The 7114-nt window shown below is 50.4% G+C and overlaps 2 protein-coding genes across 9 annotated transcripts in view; one reads left to right on the top strand and one right to left on the bottom strand.

Moving 5' to 3' along the window:
• Nucleotides 1-7114, bottom strand: part of BICRA (BRD4 interacting chromatin remodeling complex associated protein) — a 64657-nt gene that overhangs the window by 30141 nt on the left and 27402 nt on the right. The gene's annotated exons all lie outside the window — the stretch shown is intronic.
• Nucleotides 1-7114, top strand: part of LIG1 (DNA ligase 1) — a 192760-nt gene that overhangs the window by 177336 nt on the left and 8310 nt on the right. The gene's annotated exons all lie outside the window — the stretch shown is intronic.

Raw genomic sequence — 7114 nt, 5'->3', positions numbered from 1 at the left:
ACATGGGAGTAGCATGTATCCCTTTGTTTACTTCTAAAGTTTTTTTACAGAGTGACCGTGATCTGCCAGGCAGTATTCTAGGAGGAAGCTATGCCACGAACTAGACGAAGGTCCCTGCCCTTGGGGAGCTGGCTTGCTGGTGGGGAGACCCATGATAGGACCCCTCAGAAGGTGCTGAGTGCTGTGGGAAAAAACCGAAATAGGGAAAGTGGGAGGAGAGGGCTGGTGGTGCCAGTGGTCATTTTAACCAGCCCTCCCCCAAAAAGCTGACATTGGAGCAAAGACCTGAAAGCGAGGGGGCCAGCCCTGTTGCTGTCTGCAGGAAGGGTGTTCCCGGCAACAAGAACAGCAAGTGCAAAGGCCCTGAGACAGAGAAGTGAAGACACTTGCCCCAATCACAGCCAGTAAGCATTGGAGCCAGACAGACCAGAGTCTGGTTTGTTTTTTTTTTTTAATGAACTTTATGGAGATATAATTTATGTACAATGTGATACATCCATTTTAAGAGTACTATTGCTGCGTTTTGACAAATAGTACCATCCTGTAAACCACCATCACAGTCAAGACACAACATTTGCCTTCCCCAAAGAGTCCCTCCTGCCTTCTTGCAATCAGTGCTCCCCGCCTCCTGGGCTCAGGCAGTGAAATCTGCTTTCTGTAACAATAGATTTGATTTGCCTTTCCTAGAATTGGATATAAGCGGATTCACACAGCATACACTCTTCTTACGTCTGGCTTCTGCCACTCAGCAGAGTGATTTTGAGATCCGTCCGTGATGGATTTGTCAGTCGTTTGCTTCCGTTCATGGCTGAGTGGGATCCCATGGTGCGGGCAGGTCACAATTTGTGTATCCGTTCACCTGCTGGTGGACCTTTGGGTTATTTCCAGTGTTTGGCCCTGACCAGTGGGGCTGCCGTGAACTGTCATGTAGTAATCTCTGTGTGGATACATGCTATCGTTTCTCTTGGGTAAACACCTCGGAGTAGAATGACTAAGGCAGATAAGAATGTGTTTAACTGGAGTTGAAACGGCCCCCACTGTTTTTCAAAGAGGCTGTGATGGTTTGCGTTACCCCCAGCAAGGCCGAAGAGTTCCAGGGGCTCCACATCATTAACCACCACGCGCTAGCGTCCGTCCGTTTCATTTTAGACATTCTGTTGGGTACCTAGTGGTATCTCATTATGGTCGCAATTTAAATCTCCTGCTGACTACAGAGGTTGAACCTCTCCGTTGGCTTATGTGCCCCTTGTCGATCTTATTTTGTTCTGAAATCAGGTTGTTTGTCATCTTCTTTATTGGGTGGTCAGTTTCTTCCTCTGTGCTGCATCCCTGTCCTTTGTCGAAAGGGGTCAGGCGCTGCTCACTTCTCGTTCCGGGGCCAATATTCCAGTTTTTCAAGAAGAGCTGGAAACCTGGGAGTCTCTTACAGAACACATCTCTGGCTTTCCAAAATTTGGCCCACAGAAGGAACTCTGTGTAAAGCAGACCTGTATCTGGGGCTTCTGGTTTGCTGGCTGTCAGAGTGACACAGTTGAATGGGGCTCAGTCCAGGCCCTGCAGGGGCACCCACTCCCAAGGACACAGGACCCTGTCTCACGGTCCCTGGGGCCACTCCTGGTGCTATCAGCTCCCCAGCACCAGACAGGGAGCAGCCCCCCTGGTAGGTGTCCATGGACAGAGAGACAAGGGAGACGCGAACGAGGCACCCATTTTCATTGCCTTGGTTCACTCATTGCGGTAACAGTTAACTTTGAGCATTTGATGTCTTTTGCGTGTGGACTCGTTAAATCCTGAAACAGCCCCATAAGCAGGGGTCATGGCAAGAATATTTAAGCCCCGTTGGAATGCAGATTGGCAGTAAAACACCCCTATGCATGTTCAAGCAGAACACCCCTGGCCTCTGAGTCTGTTTTAGAGACACAGAAACCGAGGCACAGAGAGGGCGAGTCACCGACTCCATGTTGCCCAGCCGAGAGGGACAAAGCGAGGGGCAGATCCAGGCAGCATGGCCCCAGAGCCAGCCGGACTTTCTATTTTGAAGAAAATTTCAAAGCTCGAGACAAGTGGCAAAAATAACACATACAGAGAAATCTTTCTCCAGATTCGCCGGCTTGTGACATTTTACCGCATTTCCTTCCTCACCCTCCTTTTCTTTTGTTCTGTGGGCCAGTGGTGCAAAAGGTATTCTGCCCATGAGTCTCAGTGCTCTCATCTGGAAAATGGGCCAGTCTGACCTGAACTCTACACACACACACACACACACACACAACACACACACACGTAAGCCGCTGGAGATTAGGAAAGGTACCAGGTGCTTTTTTGGCCCTTGACACTTTGATGTGTGTTTCCGAAGACCGAGGATATTCTCTTACGTAAGCCCAGGATAGTGATCAGGTGCTCCTGGTTGAACATTGACCCAGCGCTGTTATCTGCTCTACTATTCTTTGTATTCTGGTTTTTGTCAGTTGTCCTAGTAACGCCCCGAATAGCTGGATCCCCCCCAACCAAGAGGATCCTGTTTGGGATCACGCATTGCATTTTAGCCCTCTTATCTCTTTCCCTTCCTTCAGTTGGGAGGCTTTTCTCAGCTTTTCTTTGTGTTCTGTGACATTGCCTTTTGGAAAGGTCCTATCTTGTAGAAGGTGCCTCTGTTGAGGGGGTTTGACTTCTGGTTCCTCCCTGTGAGATTCAGATATTCAGGTTATGTGTCCCTGCTGGGGATTTTCAGAACCTGCTCTCTTGAGCACCATGAGGTTCTTCCTTTCAAAGGGACACTTGGCCGGCCTGAGCTCATCTTGTTCCCATCCCGGCGGCTGGCACGTTTCAGTTGGGGACGATCTGTGGCACTTACAATGAGTGCGTTTGGGGGGCATGTGGTTTCCAGAAAAAGTGAAAGCAAAACACAGTTTCTCAACAGAAAAAAAAAAAGCACAAGATCATTAGAAGGAACAAAAGAGGAAAGACGGGGGCGACATTGGAATATCCAAAGTTCTAGAAATGCTGAGAACACAAAAGTGATTCGTAATTCTGTTACTCCGGGTAGCGCAGCCTCGTTAGTGTTTTGGCATATTTCCTCCCAATCGATCTGCTTTTTCCCCCTTGCCCTCGGGGCACTCATTCTTGCACAGTTGACTAGAATGACGTAGAGAGCTAAAAACAGGAGGAAAATTCGGGAAGTCGAGCTCAGTCTAGGGGCGTTTTGGGAACCAGCCAGGCGGGCACATCACGGGTCCGGGAATGCCCGCTGAGAGGTTGTGCCCCTGGAGCTGGGGTTTCCGCCCCACTATGTGGACACCAGCATCCTCCACTGTCCCTGGGAGGAGATCAGAACCTCGGTGAGTAGGGCTGGGTCCTCGCTGGAACTCTCCCTAGGTCCCCAGAGCCCCTCGAGGTGGCTCCGAACCCAAAGCCCATGGGGCGGCTCAGCCCAGCACAAACCCGGCTGAAGCACATTGCGCCTAAGATCGGATCCCCCCACCCCGCCCCAAGTTGTATTTTTCGAAACTTGAGCCTGGGGATTTGAGAACAATAGCTACTATGATAATAGTGCACACTTCTCCAGCACGTCCTCTGAGCCACAGGTCATGTACTTTGTATATATTGATTCGTTTAAGCCTCACACCGTATCGTGGGGGTGTTACTGTTCCCGTAGACCCAAGGTAGAACAGAGGTACAGAGAGAAGTAACTTGCCCAAGGTTAGACAGGTGCTTGAATAGCAGAGAAGGATCTGAACCCACGCAGTCTGGGCGTGTGTGGTGCTTTCTGGCTGCATCTGAAGCAGCAGTTTGCCTATTTATTTAACTCAGGCCTCCATGAGCCCATGTGGTGCTTTTGTGGAACTAAAAACAGATGCCCCTTTCTCATGACCCTTTTCTGCCATCTGCCAGAAAATTGTGGTCATATGTATACACAAATCTACAGTGTCCTGAGATGGGACTGCCTCCCCGGGGGAGTGCGGGGGGGAAGGGTCGGGGGATTGTGCAGTGTACAACCTGCACAACTGTACACAGTTACCCAATATTTAACAAATATTTCTCAAGTGTCTACTTCAGAGACCGACAATAAACAAGATAAGCCAGTAAAATATTTACTATGTCAGATGTCAATAAGTGTTCCTAACAGAGATAAAGCAGGAGAAGAGGGATCAGGGTGCAGGGGGTTGGGCTGTACTTTTTAAATAGAGTAGTCAGGGAAGGTGAGGTCACTGAGGTTGACATTTGTGTAGAGACCTGAGGGAGGTTAGGGGAGAGACCGTGTGGGTTTTTGGGGCAGAGCAATCCAGGCAGAGGGAAGAGTCAGTGCAAAGGCCCTGAGACAGGTCGGTGCCTGGTGTGTTTGAAGACTATTGAGGAGGTCCATGTGGCGGGAGCTGAGCAAGCCAAGGGGAGAGAGCAGGATATGAGGGCAGAGGGTACAGTGGCAGATCTTGTGGGGTCTTGTGGGCCACAGCGAGGACTTTGCTTTTCTCCAAGTGAGACAGGAACATGAGGGTTCTCAGCAGACGAGGGACATGAGCCGACTCATGTTCTAACCAGATGCTAGTGGGGTGGGGGCAGAGAGACCAGTGGGGAGATCGCTGAAGAAACGCAGGTATAATGTGGCTCTGGGAAATACTTCTTAATTTTGAGTGAATGAATGGATGCTTTCAGCGAAGCGGAAGGAGACAAAGGAGAGGTCAGAGGTCTGTCCCAGGCACCCCCATGCTGGTTCCTCCTGCTTCGCTCTGGGAGCAGAGCAGGGTCTTAGGAGGAACCAGCCATGAGAGAGCTGGGAGCCCAGCTTCCAGGCAGACCCGTTCTGTGACCAGGGGCGTGGTCAGTTGTCACCGTGTAAAATGGGTTAAACAGGTGCCTTAAGGTGGTCAGTAGGTATTTGCTACTTTTCCTCTTTTGAATTGTGAAATAAAGGGTCTAGGAATATTTTCATACATAGTTACTTTCTTTTCTTCTTTTTTTTTTCTCTAGAGAGACCTGCACGCACAGGGGAGAGGGAGGAAGAGCAGAGGGAGAGGGAGAGAGAGAATCTTAAGCAGGCTCCATGCCCAGTGCAGAGCCTGACACAGGGGTTGATCCCACGACCCTGAAATCATGACCTGAGCCTAAATCAAGAGTCAGTCGCTTAGCTGACTGAGCCACTGAATAGGCACCCCTACTTTTTCTTTTCTTTTTTTTTTTTTTTAAGATTTTATTCATTTATTTGATAGAGACACAGCGAGAGAGGGAACACAAGCAGGGGGAGTGGGAGAGGGAGAAGCAGGCTTCCCGCCGAGCAGGGAGCCCGACGCGGGGCCTGGGATCACGACCTGAGCCGAAGGCAGACGCCTAACCGACTGAGCCAGCCAGGAGCCCCCCATAGATACTTAAAAAAAAACAACAACAGTTTTATTGAGATAAAATTCACATGCCATACAACTCAGCCATGGAAAGCGTACAATTAATTCTATGGTTTCTAATGCCTTTGCAGGTTGTGTAACCATCATTAGCTCTACGCAAATTGTAGAACATTTTCCTCACTTGAAGAAGCAGCCCTGAGCCCCTTAGCTGCCCTCGCATCCGTCCTGTCTGCCCGACACCTGGCAACCACTGATGTACTTTCTGTCTCAGTGGATGTGTCTGTTCTGGACATTGTGTTTAAGTGGTGCCGTAAAACAGGGTGGTCTTTCGCCTCTGGCTTCTTTCACTTTGCACGATGGTTTCGTAGCGTGGGTCAGGATGCCTTTCCTGTTTTCTTGCTAAGTAACACCCGCTGTGTGGATGTACCACGGTTTGTTTCTCTGTTCATCCATTGATGAGCACTTGGTTTGTTACCACTTTCGGGGCTGTTACGGAGAATTCTGCTCTGAACGTCCACGTAGGGGTTTTTCTGCAGACGTGTGTTCTCACCGCTCCTGGGCATCTACCGGGAGTGAGATCGCTGGGTCGTAGGGTATCTGTACGTTTAACGTTTGGATGAACAGCCAGTGGGCACACGGTTGCACCATTTTGCATCCTTTCAGGAGTAGACGAGGGTGTGAGGGTGTTTTCTTCCCTTCTGGGGGATCTTTTTGTTGAATTGTCCTGAAAAGTGTGCACATCCTAAGCGTGCAGCTGGATGAATTTTCATGGGTTGGACGCACTCAACAACCAGCTCCCAGATGAGAAGCAGAACATGCTGTACCTCCCTTCCCGACCTCTACATCCCCCACCAGGAGCCTCCATCCCCATGATAACGCCATAGTTTAGTGTTGCCTGGGTTTGTACTGGACATATGAAATCCTACGATGGTGTTTCCTTTTGCTCCACGTCATGTTTTTGAGGGTTCTTCCTTGTGAGTAGATCAGTAGTGTTGTTCCTTTATCGCTGCTGTGTGGTATTCCACGGTGTGGCTCTACCACAGTGTATTCACGTGCTCTCCCGTTGATGAGGCATCTGTGTTGTTTCTGGTTCAGGGGTGCTGTGAACATTCTAGAACATGCCCTCTGGTCCACATCTGCCATTATTCATAAGGGCGGAATTACACGGAGAGTAGCCCCAGGCTCCATGTGATGCCAGGTGGAGGTTGTCCGTAGGCTCCCCTACCTTCTTGACACATGCGTGTCCCGTGTCACGTGTTCTAGAATCCTTCCTGGATGAGGACTGAAAGCCTTGATTGTGGTCCTTGCAGCTGGTTTTAGCTCTTTCACTCTTGCTCTATAGACTTAACAAATGTTCTCTTTCATGGTGCCCAAGCACCAGACACCCATGCGGTCAGTGTAGACAGGGAGGCGCTGCCTGGGGGTCCTGTTGGGCTTGACACAGTTCACAGGAGGTGCTGTCGCCCCCTAGGGGGCAGTCTGCACATTTGCCCGGAGTTCTGATTGCCCTCCTTATTGTGGTGGCTCCTGGCATTGAGTGGGCAGGTACCATGGGTGTAGACTGTGACTGGATTAATCTGCCTCCTGGGTTGGTGCACAGGGTGGGAGAGGCAGACAAGTCCTGTGGAGTGTCCTGCACTGACCTGGGGAGATGTGCCCACCTTCTCTGTGTCTGTTCCTCTTGCTCACCCTCTGTCTCTCCAGAGTGCCCTTCCCTCCCACGCCTCCGCCCCAGCTCACTTCTGCTCTCTTCGCCTCCTCTGAGCAGCTCTCTGTGCTGA

The sequence above is a fragment of the Leptonychotes weddellii genome, chromosome 16, assembly GCF_054177405.1.
Source record: "Leptonychotes weddellii isolate Sample4059 chromosome 16, ASM5417740v2, whole genome shotgun sequence".
Lineage (NCBI taxonomy): Eukaryota > Metazoa > Chordata > Mammalia > Carnivora > Phocidae > Leptonychotes > Leptonychotes weddellii.
Note: the sequence above shows the minus strand (reverse complement) of the source record. Positions and strands in the feature narration are given on the sequence as shown.